General features: G+C 39.1%; 1 protein-coding gene across 9 annotated transcripts in view; it reads right to left on the minus strand.

The window, feature by feature from the left end:
• NCKAP5 (NCK associated protein 5) overlaps positions 1 to 26381 on the minus strand; it is a 1127143-nt gene that overhangs the window by 821191 nt on the left and 279571 nt on the right. The window contains exon 2 of one of the 9 annotated variants that reach the window (XM_079135594.1): positions 22943 to 23013. The exons of the other annotated variants lie outside the window; for them this stretch is intronic. The gene's annotated coding sequence lies outside the window, so the exon portion shown is untranslated. The remainder of the gene's footprint in view (positions 1 to 22942; positions 23014 to 26381) is intronic. 9 annotated transcript variants of the gene reach the window in all.

Genomic DNA, 26381 nt, shown 5'->3' on the forward strand with positions numbered 1-26381 from the left:
TCAAATCAGAATTGCTCATCACTCACCTCCACTTAGTCAATATCATCTCGTTGGTTTCAAAATGACACTCAAGTCCCTGCCTCACTCTCTCTTGCCTCACTCCTTCATCCTCACTAACTCTCCACACAATCCTCTCAGATTTTCACAATTCTTCATGTCACAGGGCCTTTGCACATGCCACTTCCTCTTTCTGGATCCTTTTCCATACTTCACATATCAGTTCCAGACTTCCTCAAGGAATTCTTTACAGTTTCCCTAGTGCACTTCACCTCTCATGGAAAACAATTTTTTTCCTTATGAGACTTGCATCAGTTTTTAATTATACACTAATTAACATAATACCTGATTTATATCTGTCTCCTTACCTACCACCTCATTCTCAGTAGTCTCCAAACTCCATGAGAACAAGTTAATGACTGTTTTACCTCACTATTTTATCCTTAGTGTCTAACCAAAAGCCATCAAATGAATGATGAATAAATGAGTGAAGTTCTGGTGTTTAAGCTTATATCACTGTTTATGAAGCAACTAGTAGAATAATCACCCACAGCTTCTAGGCACATGTAAGAGTAATGTCTCGTAGGATTTCTGAGGGAGGTAGTCCCATGGTTGTATCAGCTATTCATAAAGCCCACCTGTGTCTCTCTGCAAAGTGTCCCAGCCTTAGGAGACATATGGATCTTAAGATTCAGGTCACACCATTTCTCTGGGTTCAGACACACCACCAAAATGTCTTGTGTCTTCTCAGACTGATTCTTCCACTTAGTCATACCCCAAGAGTCAAGGAAGAGATGCCCCAGTTAGTTCCAGGCAAGGGATAATGATTAACCTGAGACAGAACACACCAGAAGGAAGTTCCTGAATGCTCAGGTATTTATTAGAGACTCAACACAGACTAATAACATGAACACAGTGCTCTGTTCTTCATCATGGTCTGGAAGCAGGTTCTAACATCCAAAGCGGATAATTAGCTGCACTGAGTGATCCACATATTTCTAACCTGTGTCACAGTGTTTCTGTGATAGTTAAGATAATTAGGAAGTGCAGTCCTGTGCTTGTTCACATTTTCACATGGGCTTAGGCCTATGGGTTCTCCCTCTTTCCCTCTCACTTGTCAAGTACTCCAGTGTTGAGCCACGAACTAAATTCTTTTCACACACAATTACTCTTCTTTCAGATTGATGATCTAGTGACTTGTATCCTCATCAATGGGATCCTGAACTGAAAGGAAGCCCACAGTATGGTTTCCAGCACATCTCAGCAATATGTTAACAAGAACTTTCCCCTCTTTAGATAATACTTGAAGCATCCCCGTCAAATCTGCACACGGACATAGCCTTCCATCTTTCCCCTGATGTAGACTCCCAACTAAGAATGGCAGGAAACCTTCGTTGGTAGCACTGGCCTATCAAAAAAAAAAAAAACAGTCATGAAAAGAAATTAGGTTGAGTCCTGTGGGCAATTCCTGGCAAGCTGGCTGTACCTCTGCCTCTGTAAGCCTGCTGTTGTCAGCGTCTGCATCTGCTGCACAGAACAAGTCCATGCCTGGTATCCTTTGAGCTACAAGAGGGGAAAGATTGCATCTCATGGCTTCTATTTTACAACTGGACACTATCAGTCTCTGGGAATGTTCTGAGCACCAGCAATGTGAATAGCTCCTTGGCTTTCCTGTGTAATGTCCCTAAGATGTGTAGACCAGAGAGGACATAAGCTACAAACACACAACCACAGGCCCTGGAGGATCATTTCCACAATGGTTCTTCCTTCAACCCAGTTCCTCAAAGCTAATGCCCTCTTAAGCCAAGGTCTTTGCCCACTTTCTTATTTTTAATTAAATAATTAAAATGTTAAATCTTATATTTCCCCTTTTCTAAAATGACATTTTTGGTTTTCTTCTGGCTACTTCCCCATTTTCCCAGACAAGGATTTCCATATCTCATCACCCTTTTCATCTGTCTCTTATTTCCTCCAGAGTGGAAGGTCTTAAACTTGCCACAAATCAGAATCACTTGCAAAATTGACAATACACAATACATGCACGTGGGTGTGCGTACACTCATGCACATGTACTCGCATGCACACTCTTCTTGTCTATAACTATGCCACCACATGCCAGACCAATTAGGGCAGCTCTCTGGAGAGTGGGGCTTGGTCACTGGTGACATATACAGGCCTCTCAGGGTGAGAACCACTTCCTCAGAACTTGTTTTCCTAATTGTACCTTTTATCTTTCATTTATATATTCAGAATTTATTTATAGATAATACATTCATTTTTATTTATTGAGTATTTTGTAACCCCTGGCATTGTGTTGGGTACCAAGAATGACTAGCTATGTCTGTAGATCCTTCTTTTAATGATGGTCTAAATATTCCCATCCTCTGCCCCATCCTCTCACTTGTACCTTTCCTAGAGAGTTCTCTGTCTCTATCATCATGCCAACTACCATCTTCCTCTGGAGGACTCCCAGGTCTAAATCTTCAGTCCAGACATCTACTGTGCTACTCAGACTTAGCATATCTAACTACATATGAGACATGTTGACTTGAGTGACCCATGAATGAGTCAAACTTGGATAAGACCCATGGACATGACATGTCAAAACTGAAATGTCTCCACTTCCCTTGGAACCTACTCTTTCTTTGCTAGCCCCTGAGGGCCCTCATCCATGTGGTCACCACATTTTTAACCTGAGATTCTTACTTCCTCTTTCTTAGACTCTCACCCCATATCCTCTAAATCTGTTGTTGTCACCTCTAAAACATTATGTGCCTAAGTCAGGCCCTCATCTTGGTCTCTAAAGCTGCTGATGGGTGTTTCTGCCTCTCATGTTGCTAGCTACAGTCTCATCTTCAGCAGAACCAGCAGACTGAACTGTCTCAAGGGAATACTGAATGATGCCTGTTGCTCACAGGTTAAGTTCTATGTCACTAATCTGGCACACAAATCCCTGCAAGATCTGGTCCTTACCTAACTCTCCAGCCCCAGTTAGAATGAATATGAACCTACATTAAGGCTGTAGCAATACAGAGCAACCTGTGCTTCCTTTTGCCAGCTGGGCTCTTTCTTACCCCACCCCATGACTTCACTGATACTGTCTTCTCTACCCACAAAACTTACCCCACCCCAATGCATATACCCACACTCTGATTAGTTATATTGCCATTTTACTAAGTGTATATCTCAGGAATTATATCACTAAAAGAAGTATAATGATGTGTCTGTTTCTATATTCCCATTAAATAGTAAACTCCCCAAAGACATGAGGAGGATTATATTTCTATTGTTTTAATTTTTTTTTCAAAGTTTCAGAACTTAGAACAAGGAAGGAACATCTCAATTGTCCATCAACAAATGAATAAAGACATAGCTTCCCTCCCTTAGGTTGCTTAAAATTTAATATATTTATTTTAGCTTTTATGTTAATTTACAAGTCCATAGATAATATCTTTTCTCCTAAACTCTTAACATGTATCCCAAAGACCCATTACACTCAAATATAAACAAGATAATTTAATTCAGCATTGGAAGAGTCTAGCTTACTGTAGTGTTCCAAGACTCTAAAGAGATCATACATATGATTAAATTATAAGGCTTTTGTAAAATGGCACTCTTAGAAGGCAAAAGACCCTAAACCTGACCCTTAGCTGCCCAAATTTGATTGTCTATCAGAAAAGTTCTCAGTAGAAAACTAGTCTAAAGCCACCACCATACAGAAATCAGATTATCTGTCTAATTAGGCAAATGCCAGGGCTAGTCTGCTGACTCCAGAGCTACTGCCTGATCTAACAGTCTCACATTCAAGCCAAACAGTTCTTTTTGGAAATGAGACTTTGGGATGTTATATCAGAGATGTGAATGAGTGGAACAGAACTTTACAGGGAGGAATGATACATTATGCTTATTTTATTAGAGATTTGAGAGGAAACCACTGAGCCACTGAGTAATAAACTTAGTTTGACCTTGTCAAAAATCCTACATCCTGCAGCATTTTGAAAAGTTGTTGGTTCTGCCTCTTTGTTTCAAGTTGTTTGAACTTCAGTTGAGCACACAAAAGCTTTCAGTTATCAAAATGTGCTTATATATGCACATTATTTTACATTCATCTGCACCTGCCTAGCAGTCATCACCAGAGGCCCTAGAAATATTCAGAGAACCACTGAAGTGTGAGCAATAGTTAATAAAAAATTCTTGTAGTTTTAATTATAAACAAAAATCAAGCATGTTTCAACTCTATAAAATGGATCTGGAATATCCAGGGAACTGCCACTGTTTATAACCACATAAATTATATTCATCTTTCATACTGAGTTAGTGCAGCATTAGATTGATACACAAAATAAAGTCACAGGTTCCAGTGTTTATGAAAATATTACTTTTATAGCTATCTCAGGAGTTCTGTCTAGCCCTGCCTTCAAAATAAATAGAAATTAATAAACAATAACTTTACCCTTCATGCCATGAAGGTCTTTTTGTTTTCTAAGTCATTCTCCTATCTATGAAGCAAAGCAAAGGACCACCAAGAACCTATGTGCTTTAGGCATTGAGAAGGAAAATTGCTGTGTTTGGTCCTAAGCCAATTATTGGTGGGGAAGAATCAAGGAGCAAACTGGTATCGGAGCTTCTTTCCTTCTGAGCTGTGACTGCTAAGATGCCTAATGGAAGGTGATGTCAGGTGTTCTTATCAGGGATCTTGGTTCCATTTGTTTATTCCTTCACTCACTATTTGCTTCATATCCTTTTACTGGATCCTCAGAATACAAAGAAATTAGAGTACTACCTCTTCAGAGGAACTCCCTGCACAATGGGTGATTCATGTAAGCAGTGACAATAATTGGTCAATGTGAGAATGGAGACATGTATTATTAATTTACCGTTTCAACAAATATTCTGGCTTGTCTTCTGAAAGATAGTGTATTAGGTTCTAATGAACTAAAACCACTCTTTTCCCTTGAAGCATTCTTTGGAGGTGCCTAAATAGTAAATATCCAATTACAAAATAATGAGATCAGTCTATGGTAGGCCAAATTCATGAGAAAACCTAATGAAGTCCCTCCACTCAGATGCAGGCGTTCAGGGAAACACTCTCTGAAGAGATTGACTATCTCAGACAAGAGGCAAGTATGGATATGCATTAGTTGGGTAAAGTAGGAGCAATGGGGGTGTTATGGTTTGGATATGAGATGTCCCCAAAAAGCTCATGTGTCAGACAATGCAAGAAAATTTTGAGGCAAAGTGATATAGTTATGAGAATATTAACCTAATCAGTGCATTAATCTACTTGAATGGATTAACTGGATGGTAGCTGTAGGCAGGTAGGGTATGGCAGGAGAAGGTGGGTTACTGGGTACATGTTCTTGGGTTTATATTTTGTCCCTGGTGAATAAGACCCTGCCAGACCCGGAGTAATGCTTTTTCACAGTGACTTTCTGCTTCCTGACTGTCATGTCCTAAGCTTACCTCCTCTGTCATGTCCTTCCAGATGTTCTGCCTCACTTTGGACTCAGAGCAATGGAGTTGGCCATCCATAAACTGAGAATCTGAAAACATGAGCTCCAAATAAACTTTGCCTCACCTAGCTTGTTCTTTTCAAGTCTGCTGACCATAGCAACAACAACAAAAACCTGACTAAAATAGGGGCTAGAGGGCGCTGTGGGCCCAAATAACCAGGACCAGCAACATGGAGCATGTAAAATTTTAAAGCCCCCAGCACCACAAAAAAACACACATAAAAAAAAAAAAAAAAAAAAAAAAAGAAAGAAAGAAAGAAAGAAAAGGCCAAAGCCACTACTCTAGTACTCATTCCAAAATGCTTTTGTGTGACAAAGTGAAAAAGAGATATTAAAACCCTTCAGCATGACTCTGATAATTATTATCCAAATCTTACAAATAGGACTGGGGAGACAGCTCAGTTGGTAGAGTGCTTGCCTATCAAGCACAAGGCCCTGGGTTCAATCCCCAGCACTACAAAGAAACAAACAAAAAACAAAACAAATCTTGCAAACAGATGAATCAATCAATCAGTGGTGATACTTCTTTACAGAAACCCCACATACCATTTTGCTGGACAAACCTCAACATACATAGAACAAAATTAGGTGCTATGTAGGGAAAGAAAACTCAGTTCGTCAAAGAAATAACCAGGAAGCCAGACTAAAGTAATTATCTTTGGTCTCAATGGATGGCTCAAGGAGCTAGGATCAAAGCTCTAAGTCACTGTGAAAATGCATAACTCAGGGTCTGGCAGACCTCAATAGATAGAAGTATTAGAAAAGCAGTTTCGTTTACCTGGTTTAAAAATAATACTATTGAACAGTCTCGTCATTTCCCTTGAAATATTAAATGATATAAAGAAAATATTTTAAAAACAAAAATATAGCAGTATGCCTGCCAGTAATATTCACTAAATGTTCATTTCTATCACGATTGCCATCATCATCATCATCACCATCATCGAGAAACCAGTTAGTAACTTATGAACCATTAATCCAGATAGGAAAAGCATTTCTTAAAAGCTCAGACTCAAATGTGAAAGTTTTCTATGGGGTTAAAGAAGGACCCCAGAGGGGAACAAAGAAAGCAGCCTGCCAGCTTCTCCCCTGGGTCCTCTCCATCTGTGAGGCACAGATGAACTACAGGGATTACATGACTAAATTCAGCATCATCCATAACTTTCTAGCCACAGAAAGTTTCTTCAACATTATAAGGGGTATGCTGATGCTCATAGAGAATGGTTAGGGATAAACATTTGCTTGAAAGAATATTCATAGCTTGCTTGGATCAGAAGAGAGTAAGTCAAATAAGATGGTATGGATTATCACTTAGTTTCATGGTTAATATGCAGGAGAAAGACTGCCCTTCTAGTTATTATTTAATTTGTATGCTCAAACATTTTAAAGGAATTCTTAGAACTATCAGATCTTTGTGGAGTAGTTTGTATTAATTTCCTAGAAAATTAGCCTATTTCCATCCAAATATCTCCTCTTTTCAAGCCCCAACTGTTACATATATGCCAAAGATAAATTGTCCCTCCATCCAACATACCATTTTTGCAAACCTCTCTCCCAAACTTCCTCACATTTTCTCTTTCTTTCAATTTTACCATCCATTGACTATGAGAATAACACATAGGAGGAACTCAATCACCAAGATAAGTAAAATCCAAAATAAATGGCCAGCAAAGATGGAAAGCTGAGGAGTGCCATAAAAACTCTGCTTGGAGTTTAATCAAGGTGGAGTTCAATGAACTTTGTCCATTCAAATAAAATATGTAAGCAAAACTGAAAGCATAAAGCAAAAATTAAACTAAATAAATAAAGTGGTTACAAGGGCTTTACTTTTCATTTACCCACTCAGCCTCAGTGCTCCAGCCAAGGTGACCCCAGCTGGATTCCACCAAAGAACCATGTGCCCCACACTGTTCCTTTTCTTTGTCAAAACCTGCAGTGCACCCAAGTGCTTCTCATGTCACATTAAACCACCCAGCATGGAATTCAAGGGTATCTACCCTTGACTTCTAACCACTCAAGCTAATACATACAGTGCATTGGTTTGCGAGGACTATCCTAAAGGAGTGTCACAAACTGAGTGACTTATATGGAAATTTATTTTTTCAGTTCTAGAAGGTACGAGTTCTAGATTGAGGTTTCTACAAGACTGGCTCCTCCTGAGGGCAATGAGGTAGGGCTCACACCTAGATCCTGGAGGCTTGGTTGGCAAACTTTGGTATTCCTTGGCTCCTAAAAGAATCACCCTGATCTCTGCCTATGTCTTAACATGGTGTTCTTCATGTGTGGGTCTGCGTTCAGGCTCTCCTTTTCCATGAGGACATAAGCCCTATCAGATTAGGATTCACCCTCAAACCTTACTTTAACTTGATTATCTGTATAAAGACTGTCTCTAAAAAAGATCACTCTGAGATACTAAGGGTTAGGACTTCAATATATGAAGGGGGAACTATTGAACCCATAACACAGGCAAATCTTTGCCATTATCATGATTTGAGTCTGTGGAGCAGCAATTATAACAGGAGGGATGCAGTTTGTAGTAGCCAGGCTTAGCTTGAAGTTTGGCTCTGCCATTTGCTCTGAGTTTCCCCACCATGAAAGAAAGCCAGGAAATCCCTATTACATAGAATTCCATGAAGACAATGTACAGAAAGCAACTTCTATAAGGAAACAAAGATAGGTCCTTACACTTTACATCACCAATAACTGCACCCAGCTTGAATAACCCATATTGTCTCTCACTTTTCTTCTAATCTGCCACAACATAATACAACAAAATCAAAATTTTATCCCTATTCCAAAAAAGAAGGAATTACTCCCATAATAGAAAAGCTTTCTTTTTTTTATGGTTGTTTACCCAGCCCTGTAGAAATCAATCCTAATGAATCCTTGTTTCTTCTCATGTTTGAGTTCATCTGACCATTTGACTGCAAGTGTTTACGACAGAAGAACAATGTGTTCCAAAATATCTGAAAACATTTTCAAGATACAGTCTTTTTGTTACATACCTTCTCTGTGTAGTTCAATGGGAATTTAGTGAAATTGTGAAAATACCTTTGTTTTCCAGTCTGTTCTTCCTTACTCATCTTGGTATCCATCCACTACTCCAGTATACTTGTTGCCTCTGCTATCCTCATTCTCAAGATGTACCTTCAGAAAAGACACTGATGCATGAAGTAATGAAGTGCTCTGAGGCTGCTGGGCAATATACGGCAGGTTGTAGACCACGCAATGTCCTACTGTAAGTATAGAAGCCTTTTATATTTATTATGACAGTTTTCTAGCGGGGGTGGTACAGTCTGTTTTAATATACATTTATGCATTACAATAATTTTCTAACCTAGTTAATAAGGGCTTTATCTAATTTGCATGAAGGCACTATATGGGCTAGTACAGGCCTTGCTGTTGATAAATCTTGTACAGAATTCCTCTCAGGAGATTCTTAGGCCAGGATATCTAAGCCAAAGGAAGTGAGCTCTGCCCAGTTTCTGGAAGCAGTAATGTAAAGGGTCGATTGTGGGAGAATCTTCTGCAAAGTCCTTTATCAGGGAGTAATCCCCCACTCTGTGTCACCTCATAGAGAAAAACTTTAGTCAAGAATGGCTCTGGTGTGGATGCTGAATCTGCCAGCACTGGGTATTGCTCACCACAGAGATGGGGCGCTAAAGTGCAGTGTTCTTTCTGGAAACGTATTCTGCTCTGAGTTTTCTACTTAAAAGCAGAGACCTGATCTCCAGGGAATCGATAGCACTCTCTTCTTTATGCACATCACAACTGAATTATCTATAAAAAAGACCTGAAACTCACCAAGAAGAAACTCCCAATATGAGATATACTGTAATATTTGATAGAAATCTGGCATACTGATACATAACAAAGGAAAATCTTGCTTTGGTACCTTGTAATATTTCAAAAAGAGGGTGTATTGTTGAATCCTCTAGATCATCTCAACACAAAATAATAATCTGACAATAGCAATGGTCAATACCATCACTATGAATCTACTTTTCAATAATTTAGTGTGCATCAGAAGAAGAAAAGGTGTCCATTTTTAACAAATACTTATTCTACTTGGAGACCACAAGAAAGAGCAAATACTAAAATTTCAAAGGTGGCAAAATGGTGATACATCAACATGGACATCTTTGAAGAAAGATTTATGGGTGTTTGAAAGTGCAACCCAGCAGAGTTTATGAAAAGCAGAATGGAGAGGGAAGGCAACCGAAGGTCACCGCTTCCTGAAGCAGGTGAGGACACAACACTCTTCAGCTGAGATGACTGGGTGAGTTTTGAACACTTGCCTCAAATCAGCCAATCAAAGGCACTGGCAAACAGAGTGTGGGAATGTGAGTGAGAGTTAGTAGAGCTGACCTGGAATTAATGTTATAGATAATGGTGGAGAGGCTACTTTTAGAGAGCAATGAAAAAAATGAAAGAAAAAAGAACAAAGAAAACTCTGTGGAAGAGGAGCCACATAGAGAGAGAGAAACAGAGGACACAGAGAAGTATCAACACCCAGAAGGCTGCTGAGCTGAGGTTCCCCAGTGGTTGGTTCAGTTCCTGGGAGGTGCGCTGCCCTTTGGAGGGAACCCAGAGCCCTCAATCCTTGTTTGAGCAAGCCTTGCGAAGTTCTGCTTCTTATCATCACAGCTTTGTAACAAACGCTTTTGGAAGGCCCAGCAGAGGAGAAGGCAAGCTGAGAGGTACCTGGGGCAGCAAGAGGGATGGTGTCTTTGGGAGAGAAGGAGTGGATTTGAATACAGAAGGCTCTGGCAGCCAGAAAAGCTCTAGGGTATTCATCTTACAGATCAAGAATGACTTGGTGACCCTCAGATTTAATAAAATCAAACAAAATGGTTATCATTACAGAGCTGGAAATGGGTGGTTGGAGCATTTATGGAGACAAGAGTTTTAAGAATCTGCCTATTAACAGGCAAAAATTCAAATTGGAAAAGCCTACTTGAGGATGTTTTTGGGAGGCATTTTATATGAGGTTTCTACCCTACCCATGTTTCTACTGAAGAAAAATCCCTTTCAATAAGAAGACCTTTAGCAGATTATTAAAAAAGACAGTGTGAAACCTTAAATAACATTTAGAAATGTGTGCAGGAGAAATAACATGATTCATTCATCACATTTTCAAGTCACTGGTGTGGTCTCCATTTCTAACCACATAGCACAGTACAGATAGACTTTTGTGTATTAAAATTAATGAAAAAGGGGGGAATGTAGGGGTCTCAGTAGTTCTCCCAATTTAAATACACTTAAGTAACTGTGAAAACTGGTCAGTTTACACATAAAGTCATGCCAATTTAAAGCAGAAAAGTTCCATTGATATTGACCACATTTTTGGCTCCTATTAAATTGCTATATAAATATATAAAGCAGGTCTGTAATGCTATATGTCTGCAAAAACATATTTTTGGCAAACAAAAGATTTTCCATTTTTAATCTCAATCTTCCTTACCCAGTATACTTAAATATTTTAAAATTATTTTTGGTTCTAAGTATTCTAATATCCTCCATCTCCCGGCCAGACCATGCCGCCACCCTACTCCATACATTATTTTTCCACTTTGCATTTATTCATTCTTTCCTTTTATAAATTCATATGTAAAATAGTTTGGGGTAATGATGATTGCAATTGTCAGTCTCTCAAAATCTGACTTCTGGCTGTCACTGGAGAAATGCTTAAAGTTTAATGCTATGGGCCTATGATTATTGTAGGTTGAATGGTGGCCCTCCAAATCATATGTCCATATCCTAACTACTCGGATTTGTGAATGTGACCTTATTTGAAAGGAAGGTCATTGAGGGTGAAATTAAGTTATGATTCTAAGATGAGATCATCCCTTTCTATTTGGTAGGCCCCAAATCCAATGGTAAGTGCCTTTATAAGGGATACCAAGAGGGCAGAGATGGAAAGGAGAGGAGAAGGGAGAAGGACTAGAAAACCAAGAGAATGTGAAGGCAGGAATTAGAGTTATCCATAAACCAAGAAATTTCTGGAGCCACCAGAAAGAAGCTGGAAGAGGTAAGGAAGATTCTCCCCTAGGATACTCAGAGGGAGCTACTGCCCAGCTGACTTTAGACATCTGGCCTCCAGAACTATGAGAGAAAATTTTCTGTTGTTTTAAGCCACTAAATATGTGCTAATGTGTTATGATAGCCCTAGGAAACTAATATAGTGATTAAATGTTATACATTTAATTTAATTACATTTTTGTTTTTTACTAAATTTGTGGTATAAAATATTGAATTTTTTTTTTCCTGTGATACTGTGATTCAATAAGAAATATATTTGGTCTTTGTCCGTGGTTCTGGCACAGAGCTTCTAAAATGCTGGAATGTTTTGAGTGATAGGAGTGAGAGCAGTCTTTCATTTTCATAAATCCTTTCCTAACTATACCTGAGATTATGCTAATGAAGTGACCCTTCGTGACCCTTAGATAGCTTCAGTTGCAGACTGGTTGCTGAAGGAACCAACCATGTGATTATAGGTTTGGGTGGGCAGAGGGGCTTCAGATCAAGCTAATGGTCATGATTTAATTTTATAATGGGACTTCCACTAAAATCCTAAACAAAGGGGTTTAGAGAGTTTCTGGGGTGGTAAACATACTACTGTTCTGGGGATGGTGCTCCTAGAGAAGGCACAAAGCTCTGCACCCCTCCCCTATGCCATGTCCCATGCTTCTCTTCTGTTTGTCTGTACCTTAGTTATATAATTTAATATAAACTGATAATAAAAAATACCTCTTTTCCCTGAATTCTGAGACTTATTCTTGCAAATTATCCACTTAAGAAATGAGTAAAGGGGACCTCCAATTTATAGGCAGTCCATTAGAATCACGGAGAACCAGAACATGTGAGTGGTGTTTGAAGTGAGTACATATTTATTGGATTAAACCTTTAACCTTTGGGGATCTGAGCTAACTCCAGGCAGTTAGCATGAGAACTGAATTGAAAGGAACACACATGTTCCTTTCTCGATGTTCAGAGAGTTGGAAAATCAGTTGTTAGTGTGGAAACCCCACACCATTTAGTATCAGAAGTCTTCTGTGGGTCAAAACAGATCATAACATTTGGTGTCAGAAATGATAGGGAAGTGAAAATAGCATACATGCTCTGATTTAATCTCTAACATGATTATAAATAAGGATATTATAATAAAGCACTACTAATAAAAATAGAAACCAAGGTAAAATTTTTCTCCAAATGGTGTTTATTAAAAATATTATACAGCAGTTTAAAATGGAAGTAATATTTAACATTTATATATTTATGGTTTAATGTTACTAGTTGCCATGATAATTGAAAAAATTTTAAAACCCATGAGAAGAAAAATATCACTTAACCAAGTTTGCTATACTGTAAAATATATTCTGCAAGGTAAGAGCTGAACAGTCAGTAAATGCATATACACATAATAAAGTCCATGTTATGGTGAAGTTCACTGATCACACAAGCCTGCTGATGATATATAAGTATTATGGTTTGCATCTGAAATATCTCCCAAAAGTTCATGTATTGAAGGCTTTTTCCCTAAAGCAGCAGTATTCAGAGGTGGGGCCTTTGCAAGCTGAATGGATCATGAAGGCCCTGACCTCTTTAAAGGAATGATCTATTGATAGATTCATAGCTTAGTGGGTTTGGGGGAAAGACTCTTTTATAAAATCTGGGTGTCTCTCCTCTTTCTCCTCTCTCTCTCTCTCTTGCTATCTTACTCTCCTCCCAGCTGCCAGGAGATGAGCAGCTTTCCTCCATCTTGTGCTTCCTGCCATGACATTCTGCCTCACCACAGACCCCGAAACAATGGAACCAAATATCCATGGACAGAAACCTTGGGAACCATGATCCAAAATAAACCATTCTTCTTTTAAAATTGTTTCTCTCAAGTATTTAGTCACAGTGACACAGATGACTAATAGAAGAAGGCAGATCCAGAAAAGCCTCTTGAGAATGGGACCTCCAGTATCTGATCCTCCAGGTGGGAAAGAAAAAGGGAAGAGCTTGAATAGGAAGTGGGGAAACAAATGGGCTTGGTAACTGATGAAGGAAACTTATTTCCCTTTAGGTTGTATTAAAGGAGAGTTGTAAGGTGAGAGAAGAGTCAGAGGTCATGCCTGACAATATTTTAATAGCAATGTAAAATAAAAGACACTGTTCTTTGGTGGCAAATCATCCTGATTTGTTTACCTGGTCACATTTATCTTTCAAGAATTTATAGTGAGTTTGAGGAACAGAAAGATTCTTTTTTTCTAATTATGTATGTAACTGAGAAGAGTTAAGTTCTATGTCCCAACGGATAAAACTTTCCCAGCTCCAAGAGGTGCGTCACTTATCTTTGAAAAGCTTTGAAAAAAATAAATCATACCACAAAACAATATGATTTGTTGATTATGCCTCAGCCCTCTAAGAAAGTGATAGGTTGTAACTAATAAAATCAATCTACTGAAAGTCATTTCTGAAACAAATAATGTAAACCTAAATTTACTGGGGTTGAGGCATTCATTTTATAAAGGAAATGATTAATGGATAATTAAAATGCCATGCATCACTGATTATTAGTGACAATTGGTATTTCCACAGTGCTGAAACATATAGAAATTGATTTAATTAAATTTACTTTAGGTAGCACCTCATAAGAGTACAGTAAATGGTCTGTGGTGGATATGCGTGACCACATGGTGTTGTAACTTATTTCTTGTATTCGTTACTAAACGTATTTAGTCTAGCCACCAATGTTTTATTGAGTTTTTAAAAATCTGGACGTCTAGTGTTTAACAAGACTCTTGGTTTCATGTGAAATGAATTTTTCAGGAAGGTCCACATATTGACGTAAGCTTAAGAATTCCAGGCAGACATCAGCTTTGAAGGTGAACGGTACAAACAATTTCAAACACCATGACCCTTTATGTCACAGTGCAAAATGTTGCCCTGTAGTATGTGCCACTCTGGGCACATTCCCTATGATGTGCCAAGTATTCTTCCTCACTTCCTCACTTTCTCCAAGTTCAGTTTCTCTGCTGAGCAGAAGGAAGAAACAGGGCCAGCATTATCTCAGGGCATCTGTATGACATTTTTTGGAGGATGCAGAAAATGATGTGTCCTGTCTTATCACGGGGCTCCTACAAGCTGGTTTGTAGTCAGATACAGACAATTTGTGTATGTGCATGTGTATGTGAAAGTACGTGTATGTGTGTGTGTATGTATGTGAATGTGTTTATGTGAGAGTATGCGTGTATGTATCTATGTGCATGTATAAGTGGGAGTATGTGTGTGTGAGAGTGTGTGTGTGTGTGTGTGTGTGAGAGAGAGAGAGAGAGAGAGAGAGAGTCTGCGTGTATGTGTAGGAGTGTGGTGACTCTTGACTGCCCTGGGTTGAACCTTACTCACTGCCTGTCAGACAAGCAGCCCAGGCTCAATGGCACCTGGATTTGCTCTGCACACCCAGGAATCCTGTACACCATTTTATCTAGAACCAAATACCCCATATTATGCCTCAGTTCTCTCATTTCCCCCAGAGACTTTGGAATTAAGTGAAGTAAGAGATTGGTTTCCAGTTTTGTCAACACATCTCCCTAAACCTATATTTTGACCAGGACAGGAAGAAAAATGGACACTTGGGATCCTACTGAACTGTTGAAATAACGATAGCCCTAAGCTGAGCAATGTATTTCAAAAGCACAATTATATGCAAAGCAATATTATAAAATAAAATTGTGCTACCTTTTTCACTTTAGAAACAGGTAAACTATACTTCTTTATGGTTGGGTTACGTCAGATAAGGTTCCCTACTGTTCTTTCTTACAAATTGTCAGCCTTTCCTCTCAACTTTTAGGATTTTAATGTTCTCTCTTTCATTGATTGATGATAACAGCAGCTGGTCCCCTGGATTTCCTTCCTTCAGCCATCAGTTTTTACTCCCCTGACTTTCAACTTGCCCCACTCTACACCAGCATCAAGTGATAAGTTGGATGTGTAATGAGATCATGCCTGTCTCTCCCTTACCTCTATCCCAGTCATCCAGCTTTCCACTGAAACTAAGACTAGATCCAAACTCTTTAGGAGGGCCTATGAGGATAAACCATAACCTGACCACTTCTCCAGGGTTGATTCCCATTATTCCCATTAGCTATATTTGCTGCCCATAGTGACTTAGCAAATTCTCAACCTTGCTTCTAGGAGAAATACAGAGTAGGGTTTCCGTGAGCCTCTGCTCACAATACATCCAAGGACTGATCAATACATAATCTTGTTTTGTGTGCGTTTCTGTTCAAAGACACTTTATTTGTTACATAATGTCAATTCATTGGAATTGCACTCTTGACCAACAACAGCTCTGTAGCACAGACCTGAACAAAGCTTATCTAACACACACATTTTCAACATAAGACACATCACAGCCTTCTTAAGCTTAGGTACATGGGACAGTACTTTAGCACTATGCTTTGGGGCCATTTAAACAGTGACAACACTATCAAAAAGTGCAAATATGTGAAAAACATGGCCCTAAGTAAACAGAAAAGTAGACTTGTTTACAGTGTGGGAGCTGAGACACTAAGGCGGAGCATAGCCTTGTTCAGCCTGGGCAGGAAATGTGTTCACCAGTAGACTCCACACACTGGGCCACTCTGAGCACTTCTTCAAGTGACAGGGAAAGCACTCTGATAACTGCTTTAGGGGTTACAAAAAAATTTCAATGAGTAGACCATTTGCCAAAATGGAAGCTGCAAACAGTGAGGATTTACTATATTTCTGACTTCATCTCCTGTGAATGCCCTTTTTTTCTTTGTTGTTATACTACAACTATAATGATGTCTGTTTCTTAGCTGCGCCAGGTTTTGCATTTACTCTTCCCTTTTGAGTCATGCCTCCTCCATATCTTTGAAAGCTTGAATTCTTATCATTTCTACTGTGTTGTCTCTGTTATTGGGCAGGTTTCAATTGAATTCCCAAACAAATACCAATCCCCTCCTGGTCCTTCCTGATCTCGTCCCTCTGCTTAAAATCTTCCTACCATCTGCCTCTATCCAGTATTCCTGTGCTGCTGCCTCACCATTTGGCAGTCTCCATTTGGTAGGTAGGGTTTGTCTCTTCCTTGGATGCTCAGTACATAGTTGCTGAATGAATGAATGAATGAATGAATGAATGAATGAATGGCAAGTATTTCCTTAAGCTCTCCTTCCTTAGCAAAATAGAAAACAGGCAACCAATCCTTTAACAGCATTCAAAATTCAGAGGAAGAATGTACAGATCTGTGTAATCCCTAAAATGAAGATCTACTACCTCTAAAAATCACTCTCTATACAACTCCAGTGTCTCAGTTTTTGCCATCATGTTGGGATCTTATTAAATCACACACCTAAAATGTCCTAAGAAAATCAACAGCGGCTCTAAAGTTAGAATCATCCCTAGAATAGATGAAGGAAGAGGGGCTTTTAGCCAGTTTTACCTGAGCACTGATACAGTTTAATATTCTCTTAATTCCCAGAAGAATAAAGACAATTTCCCTTTATTTAACTAAGATGATTTTGCACTAAAAGGAGGACTCATTCTAATGTGTGCTGGAAAGAGCTTTTAGAGAAAGAGAAATGTGAGGAATGCAGAGATGACTGCAGGGATGGGGTTGCTTGGAGAACTAGAGAATCTTTGATTTAGAAATTATACAGATCTGTAAATTATTCTTCTAAATTTTGAATTCTGTCAAAAGTTTGGTGCCTAGTTTCTATTTTGCCAAGGAAGGACATCTTAAGAAAACATCTGCCATTCATTCAACTATGTACTGAGCACCTACTATGTCTGACCCTGTGGTAGGCACTGGGACACAGTGCCGAGGAAGAGACAAGCCCTGGCTCCTTTGGTGCTCCACCTCTAACTAGGGAGGTAGAATGAGATGAGGCACTGGGCTCCTATAGGAGCAAAGCGCCCCAGAATATAACACAGGAGAAAAGAAAGCGGGTGGCAAGGCCTCAGAATCCAAGCTCCCCTTTTTGCAGCTTTGATCTAGGCTGGACCTGGCTCATTTGCTCTTGGTGAGGCACTAATATGTTGAAATGAAAGAAGGAAGGTAGGAGGGAGAGAAGGAAGGAAACAGGAAGGAAGGAAGGAAGGAAGGAAGGAAGGAAGGAAGGAAGGAAGGAAGGAAGGAAGGAAGGGAGGGAGGGAGGGAGGGAGGGAGGAGGGGGGGAGGGAGGGAGGAAGGGGGAAGGGAAGGGAAGGGAAGGGAAGGGGATAGAAATTAAAGACCAGTTAGAAAAAACAGTTAATGGAAAGGAGTAAATGATTAATCATGTTAGTAAAAAATGAAAATTCAGACTGCACTTGATGTAGGAATGCAGGTGCTGCTTTCTGATGAGTAATTTCAAATCTCTCACAGACTCAGGCAGATGCAATACCAGAGAACACTGACCCTGGCCAGAATATAGATCTCCTTAAAGGAAAAAAGTAAAGTCCAAATTCAAGCTCCACATTTTCCTTTCACCTGGAGATATTTGCATTATTCTTTTTGTTTTGTTTTTCAGAGCCCAGGACCAAACTCAGGGCCTTGTGTTTGCTAAGCAAGCACTCTGCCACTGAGCTAAAACCCCAACCCCAGATTTGCATTATTCTTATCAAACCCAAGTTCTTCTCTCTCCCATTTGGAGAAGATGGAAGACTTCAGTCATTGACACAAGTTTTAATATGAATCCAATCTTTCTGACAATTCCTTTGTTTTCCTAGGCCTCAGATCTAACATGTAGAACATTCTCACAAATGTGAAGCAGGCATTTCCATTCTACCATTTATTCTAGCCGTATCTGTCTTGCTAAAGAGGTAAATTCAGACATTGAGCATCTAAGAGGCACATGGAGCCCAAGTTCTGTGATAAGGAACACTTGTCTGTTAGGTATTCAACATGAAATAGGGGCTCCAGGAATTTTGTCTAAACTTGCAAGGAAGGAGGTTCTATTGTTCAGGTGCTGATCAGAGAAGATTTTCAAGTTTTCTTAGAAACATAAAAGTGTTTGCTCTCAGGATAACAGTGTTGTTTTCCTTTAGGGCTTGTCTGTACACAATGAAAACAGAGAAACCAAATTAATCCTAGTCCCTCCTATTGGCTTCTTTTAAAATCTTGAATGATTTCCAGTTTGAACCAGATTTGCCCAGGCTTCCATTTAAGAATAATCCACTTACCACAGCATTCAAAACGATTAAGCAAGCCTGGGAAGAAGACTGACAGGGGGGTAGGTGGGGGGTGACAGAGAATGGGGGATGAATCTCATTTTATGCACCCCTCCACACAAGGCAGTGACTTTGCCATCCACTTAACAAACTGAGCCCCAGGGCCCATTTAGAGTCTAATGCCATGAATGAGCTTTTCCCAAGCTTCCAGGTTGCTCTGAAATCCATGTCACAGTGAAATTATCTCCAGCAAAGTTACCCAAATAGTGCTATGTGCAAAATACAGAAAACATAATTAAATTCAAGCATTTCTTAAACTTTAAATCATAAAAAATAATCAGGGGAAAATCTATCATTGGGTTATAATAAAGCATATATTCTATACACATATTCAAGTGAGTTTGATTTTATAGATATTTATGAAAAGGAAGAAAAATGAGATCAGATTAGTCAATAATTCAGTAGGTGGGAACAGTCTCATAATCTTTAGGTATCCTTTGACTTAGAAGTCCCTTAGACAAAGGGAACTCAAAGACAAACCATACTATCTTCTCCAGTTTCTAGACTTTGCAAGCTGGTTTACAGACTCCATTTTACAAATGAAAAATCTGAGGACCTTGGAAACATAAATGGTTTGTGTAGCACTGCATAGTCTACTGTGGAACTAGGGTCTGGGTCTTCCTCTGAATGCATTTTTCTTTATTTTTCCACTGTTGGGTGGGATCAAACATCTGATTGATCTACTCCATCCTGGAGGCAAGGAGCACACATGTTAAAATGGAAGTATAGACCTAATACCATTATTCTTATAACAGGCCTCTGCATAGCAGTAATTTTATGTTCTTTTTATGGACAATATCCCTCTGCATGTACAGGATCTGGACCCACAGATTCAACCAACTATGGATGAAAAAAGGAAACAAAATTGTATTAAACCTGTGTAGATCATTTTCCTGTTCATTATTCTCTAAGCAACACATTATAATGACCCTTTACAAAGCATTTACATTGTATCAGATATAGTAAGTAATGTAAAGATGATTAAAGAATACATCAAAGACAGCCATCATTTCAAAAATGGGTGTGTATAGGTTATATGCAAATGCTCTGTTATTTTATATAAGGGACTTGAGTATCTGGGGATTTGGGTATCCATGGGTGATACTGGAACTAATCTTTACTATACATTGACTGTATATTTTTCAACTCTCTATGAATATCATTCCATAGTACACTTATATGATCTCTGAGGTTGAAATAATGTGTCCTCTCTAAGACTAAAGGATGCTTAAGGCCAAGGCCTATGCCATCTACACTTCTGACTAACTCCCATCTCAAAAATATAGGGCTATTCATACTACTTAGCTAATGCTTCAGGAACTGACTAGAATTGACATTATAGTGGTGGCTGGGGAACACAGGAAGACCCCATTACTTGACTTGGAGGGTAAATGACTGCAGTATTTGTTTATACTTTTCCTTGCCCTTCTCCTGAAAGTCAGGAGAAGTGTACAGTACTTCCCACTCCACTGAACTCTGGTATTTGCCATGGACCTGGCTTTTACAAGTGAAAAAAGCAGAAGGAACAGTACCCCAGTTCCAGCAAAGCAATCCTGCCTGCATCTCTTATGGTTCTGCCTCTATCATGAGAACAAGATGTCCTACGGAGCAGGTAACACTGATATGGAGACTGGATTCTGGGATAAGATCAGAGAAGTAGATTCAACTTCATCCTGAAGCCAGCATCCATCAAGTCCAGCCAAACCCATCAGGGACCTACCTACCAGAACCATAACTAATTCACAAAGCCATAACTGAAAAATAAATGTTGGATATTCTAAGCTACTGAATTTCTACCTGGGTTGCTACCACAGGAAAAAAAAAGGGGGGGGGGATATGTATATATATATTCTCTCTTGCAAGTAAATTTGCCATAGAGCTGAAGTGCTGTGAACAGTCCAAAGCCATTTTGGTCATTAAAATACACACACACACACACACACACACACACACACACACACACACACATTAAAGCTCTTTTTGGCAGGTGATAAGACATCTCCCAAATAAGTTTGACCCTGCTACTCAGCTATAATGAAAGCAAACTTCAGACCAGATTTGCCTACGCATATGTAAACATTTATTAAATAAATATGTGTTAGAAGGCAGGCATAAAAATGGTCCTTATTAGCTGTTATGCAAGCTCAGGGAAGTCCTGGCTGCCTGTCCTTTCAGGGCCCCATCCACCACCTTTCATGAAAGGTTTATAGGAGTCAGACACCAAACATCCCAGAGGCGGATTCTGTTACTCTTTCAGTCAGCATCAGATAATTAAAACTCTTTGTAGCAAAGCCTGGGCAAAGGAATCATAGGAATTCAGATTGAGATGCCCTTTCTACAGGAGCAAATCACAAGCTTTGCAAGATTTCTAAACCCTGTTCAAACATGTCTCCAGAATATATGTAACTAATCCACATCTGCCAAAGACCCAGTATCTTGAAGTGCACACATAAGATCATTTTTAGCATTCATCAACATTATTAGAAAGTCACCAATTTCACAAAAACAATTTCTGATATTTGTGTACAGACATTTGTAGAAGGTGCCCCTGGAGTATGACCTTTCTGATATAATACAGCCTTCTACATGCAGAGTGAGAGTCTTCCCTGCTTACAACAGGTTGACTATGGAAATCAGCTGTGGGACACATATCGTAGGCCAAGACCACAGCAAAAAGCATGAAACGAAAAGGAGAAATAAGGGGAGACAACTCCGAAGGCCCAAGCCAGACTAGCAAGAGCTCATGGCCCTGGATATCTGTCAATGAATCAGATGATACGAACATGAGTCACATGGTACTGACCACTAGAGAACACTGGCATGGGAGTGTCTGTCTCAGAATACTTCCATCCACCTCCTCCTGGGTGGCCAGCAGAGGTCCCTGAGGATTGTGCATTACCTATAACATCCTAAAAAAGCTGTTACAGACAACCATGTAGAGTACTGTAATCACAAGTTCTCAAGCATATTTCCTACTTCATTTGTCTTATAGAGATAATTCATTGTCTGACATGGAATAGGAACCTTCCCAGCTATTCAGTGCACTAGACACCGAGATACAAGTTCAGGCAAGACATAAACTTTGTTATGCAGAAACTTGTAGAGTCCAGCAGATGTTCTTAATCTGGAACTCATGATTCTGGGCTCAGGATACGTTCAGTGGACTGTGAATGCCCTGAAAATCAAGGTGCTCATGAGCATAAACAGGGTATATACAAAAATGGGGTGTATACATATATGCATATTCTAGAAAAGGGTATATATAGCCTATCAGATTTATAAAGTTGTCAATGACTCAAAACAAGTGAAGAAATGCTTTCCTATGAGATGACCATATAATAAATACATTCAATCATATTTGCTATGTAGACTATGTAAGAACAGAATTTTTTATCAAATGATGAAAAAAGGCCTTTACACATAATCACTAGAGTAGTTAAAAGCTTACTTAAAAATATTCTCACAAAAGAACTAATGACTAATAAAAATGGTGCTAGAGATGTTGTAATAATAAAGGAAACTTCATGCTGTACCATTAGAAAACTCAGTTACAAATTCAAAAAAGCAAGGGCTCAAGGTGGCTTTGATAAGTGGTGATATCCATGGAGCAATAGTAACAATTCCTTAGTCTCATTTTAATCAACATTTACCTCATCATACCATGTATGAAATAGTATGGGAATAAATTACAGCCATGGTTTAACAACTATCTACTGTTGAGTCGACTCCATCATCTAGAGTATACACCAATCTTAAGATAGTCAATACACAGATAACAGGAACATTATGAACCCCCCAAAACTGTTCAAGTCTTTTCAGCAAAGAGTATAAGTCTATGCCAATGAAATTCATGGTCCAAGAAGTTATGTGCTATTCATTGTGTCATTTCCATAATCCCTACAATATTCCCACATATCCCAATTTAAGAAGCACAGATTCATCTCTCTGAGGTTCTGTTTTCTTCATATGGAAACAATAACACCTAAATCAAAAAGTTCTAGGAAAGATTAAATATCATTTATTTTTTAAATAATATCACATAAACATTCTGCCCCAGTACCAGCAGGTACTCCATAAATGATAAATCTAACTGTATTCCAACTTTCTATCTAGGTCTATGCCTTAGAGTAAATGTGGTTTCCAGAACAACAGTAGCAATAGCACCAGAAACTTGATCGAAATGCAAATTTTCAGGCCCTCCTCATACTTACAGAATCAGAAATTCTGGGAGTAGAGTCCAGTGAACTGTTTCCATAAGGTCTCCATCTGAACTTAGTGCAGTCTAAATTAAAGAACCACTGATCTAAGTAGGTCATACTTAATTAAGCCTATAGTTAAAAATCACCTTGGATACTTTTTAAAAGGAAGGATATCCAAACTCTCCACCCACCCAGTACTATATCATAATATCTTTGGGGAAGAGTGTAGACACTTGTAATAATCAAAAGGTCCCCGGTGACTTAAATGTGAATTTAAAAGGCCACAGGGAGTTCACTGGCCCATTCTATGCATTCTAGGCAATGGGAGTGGTAGATGCTTGAAATTCCATCAATCTCAAGTCCTCCCTTATGAAATCAGACCTCTCATACCATTAACCAGATGTGAGACCTTGGGAAAGTTTCCTATACTTCTCTTAACCCCAGTTGCTTTGCCTACAACATTAAGATAACAATGATTGATGGTGCATCTTTTTATTTTCAGACATGTAAACTGAAGTCCAAAGCGACCGTCCCTTGTTCATCTCACACATAGGGGTAGCAGGAAGATCAGAACTCAGCCTTCACCATATTCTCCTCTGCTTTGAGGTTCATGTGTCTAGTCATGGGGAGGAGATATGCCTGGGGTCATAAAGAGGACTTTGGCAAACTTTATATTTTGACTGGGATATTGGAAGGCAGGGCTGCCATCTAATGACTGGGGAATGTGTCACTAAGAGAGGTGTCAGCAGGATTTGCAGAACTCAGTGGGATCTGTGTATTAGCAGAAGTCAGTAGGAGCTATTGGGGTGAGGAGGAGAATCCACAGCAGGAATAGGAATCACAGATGGATAAGTTCAAGGACAGATACCACCTGTATTCTACTGGACTGGTAGATGGGCAGGCAGCATTGGTTGTGATTCCTGAAGACTATGATTTTGGAGTAGAGCTAAAATCAGCTTGGAGAAGCTAGGGCTAGCACAAAACAGAGCAAGGAGAAAAATATCTTTGTGTATTCTGTTCTGGTTGAGAAAGAAGGAGGGTTGGCCCAGAATCATCGTAGCACATTTCTCCTTCTAAAATCCATTTCTCTTGCTTGGTAAAAGGTGGCATAAACCCAAAGATCCATCACTTAATAGTGTGGAAGTCCCACAACTATTGTTCATCCATAATATCAGGGGATAAAATTATGGGGCAAAGGCAGCTGACTATGGTTTGTGACCCACCAATGGTCATATCAGTCACTGCTATGGACTGAATGTCTGTGTCCTCCCAAATTCACATGTTGAAATTCTAGCCCGGAAGGTAAGGAAAATGGGAATAGAACCTTTGGGAGGGGACTAGGTCATGTTTAGGATTAGCATCCTTCTAAAGAGATACCAAAGAGCACTCTAACTCTCATTCTTCCCTAGGAAAATACACAAAGCTACCCATCTGCAAACTGGAAGAGAGTCCTCACCAGAACCCAACCATGCTGATACCCTGATCTCAGATTCCTAGCCTACAGAGCAGTGAGAAGCAAATTTCTGTTGTACTTTGCTCTAGCAGTCTGAATGGACAAGCACCATGGTGCTGCACAATGTGGGCACTGGTTCTACCACTTCTTTTCTTTCCACACATACTCTCCCTCCTCCTGAGTCCCATAGACTGATATTGGGCTTGGTCCTTGGAAAGGTCAAGATCAAGGTGATTCTTCCCACCTTCTGTCATGTACTTATGACCAGAGATGACCTCCAATGTCGTGACTTTGAAGGGAACTATTCCTACATATATGTTAGGAAAGGTACCTGTGTCAGGGAGAGCAATTAAAAACCAATAATGGGACAGAAGGGAAAACCTTAAGTTAAAGTGAAGGAAATCTAAATCTATAAGCATTATTTCTACCCCATACACTCTTAGACTTTGTTGGCATCCTTTGCCCCCACTACCATAGAAGTCTTAAAACCATTTATGTAGAAAACTGGCTTTTTATGATATTATTATTGTTTTTAAAACTTCATATTTATAATCCCTAAATTATGACTCACTTTAGTTAAAGAAATATTTAAGATTTCAGAATTCCAGCACAAATAAATACTTTGGTTACCCACCAAATTGAAGTATGCTAAAATGGTTTGCCTTCAGTGAGGAGGGAAGGAAGAGAAGGAGCTGAGAAGGTATTTGAAGAAAGTAAATATGATAAGCCTATGAGCCCAGAGGGCATCTGAGGCCAGAGCCTGCAGGGTGAGATTGCCTGGGGATACAAGCAAAGTCAATCAAGTTCAAATGGAAGATGAGGTCAGCATGTAGAGATGCATATTGGGAAGAAAAGATACAAGAGTCAGAAGATAGGTCCAAACTGAGCACCCACTAATAGGCTAGAAGGAGTGGAATTCAGACTATAAGACTGGGAAAGCACCCACAAAGGAAAGATGAAGTGAGGTCCTTCTAGCAATGTTTTAAATAATTTTTCTAGCTTCAGCTATAAGGATCCAAATTTAAGGCTTGTCTGCTAAATCTAGCCAGACTGTTATACCAATGGATTATGAACAGAAATATTAAGACTGGGTACTGCTAGTCCTCAAATATTTTTAATTGGTGTCTGTGAAATTTAAAAATAATGAGCCAATAAGCTGATGTACTGTAGCAACATCAAATGGAATGTCAGCTAGCAATTGGTTGTAATATGCCATAGTCATGCATGATGTTTTCATTAGGGGAAAGAGGAAAAAGAGCGCATGGGATTTTTCTGTACTATTTCTCATGATTGCATGCAAATCACCAATTACTTCAAAACAAAAGCTTTTAAAATGATCTAACCTTAATAAACCAGAAGGTTTTTATGTAAAAAACTTATTTTCTAGCTTTTCTTAAAAGTTGTAAGATCGAGCAGCACAGGACTTACCCCATGTTTGCACAATTGTTATTCCATAATAATCAGAAGCATCTGAGCCCTTGAGATGGGCATGGTTATCTTCATTTTGACCCATTCTCTACCCAGATTGCTTTACTATTTATGTCGCTTGTCTGGTCTCAAGAGACTTGGGATTTTTTCCGCTTTTCTATAAGAGTGATGGGGTTGAAGACTTGGTCATCCAAGAGGTCATCTGAGTTCACACATTTATCTGGAGTTGAGCACTGTATCATGAATAAGAACACAAGGACACCTCACTATCCTGGTGCCCTTGGGGCCTTGCCCATAATAGGTATCATTATAGAATTCTTCTATAGTCGCAGAGCCACTTAGGACAGGTTCCAAGAAAAATCAATGACACACTAAATGTTGTGCTATAGCAATTTCTGTTATAACTCGACAGCTATATGAAATACAATCAGTTCTTCAAGTCACAAAGTCTCAAGTTATTTATGAAACAGGCATTAGGTGAGGACTAATTTACCAAATTTATAAATATATAGAGCTATGGTTTAATTTAACCTTTCCATATATATATTGAACCTTTCCATATATATATAT

This window comes from Sciurus vulgaris (genome assembly GCF_902686455.1).
Source record: "Sciurus vulgaris genome assembly, chromosome: 3".
NCBI classification, from domain to species: domain Eukaryota; kingdom Metazoa; phylum Chordata; class Mammalia; order Rodentia; family Sciuridae; genus Sciurus; species Sciurus vulgaris.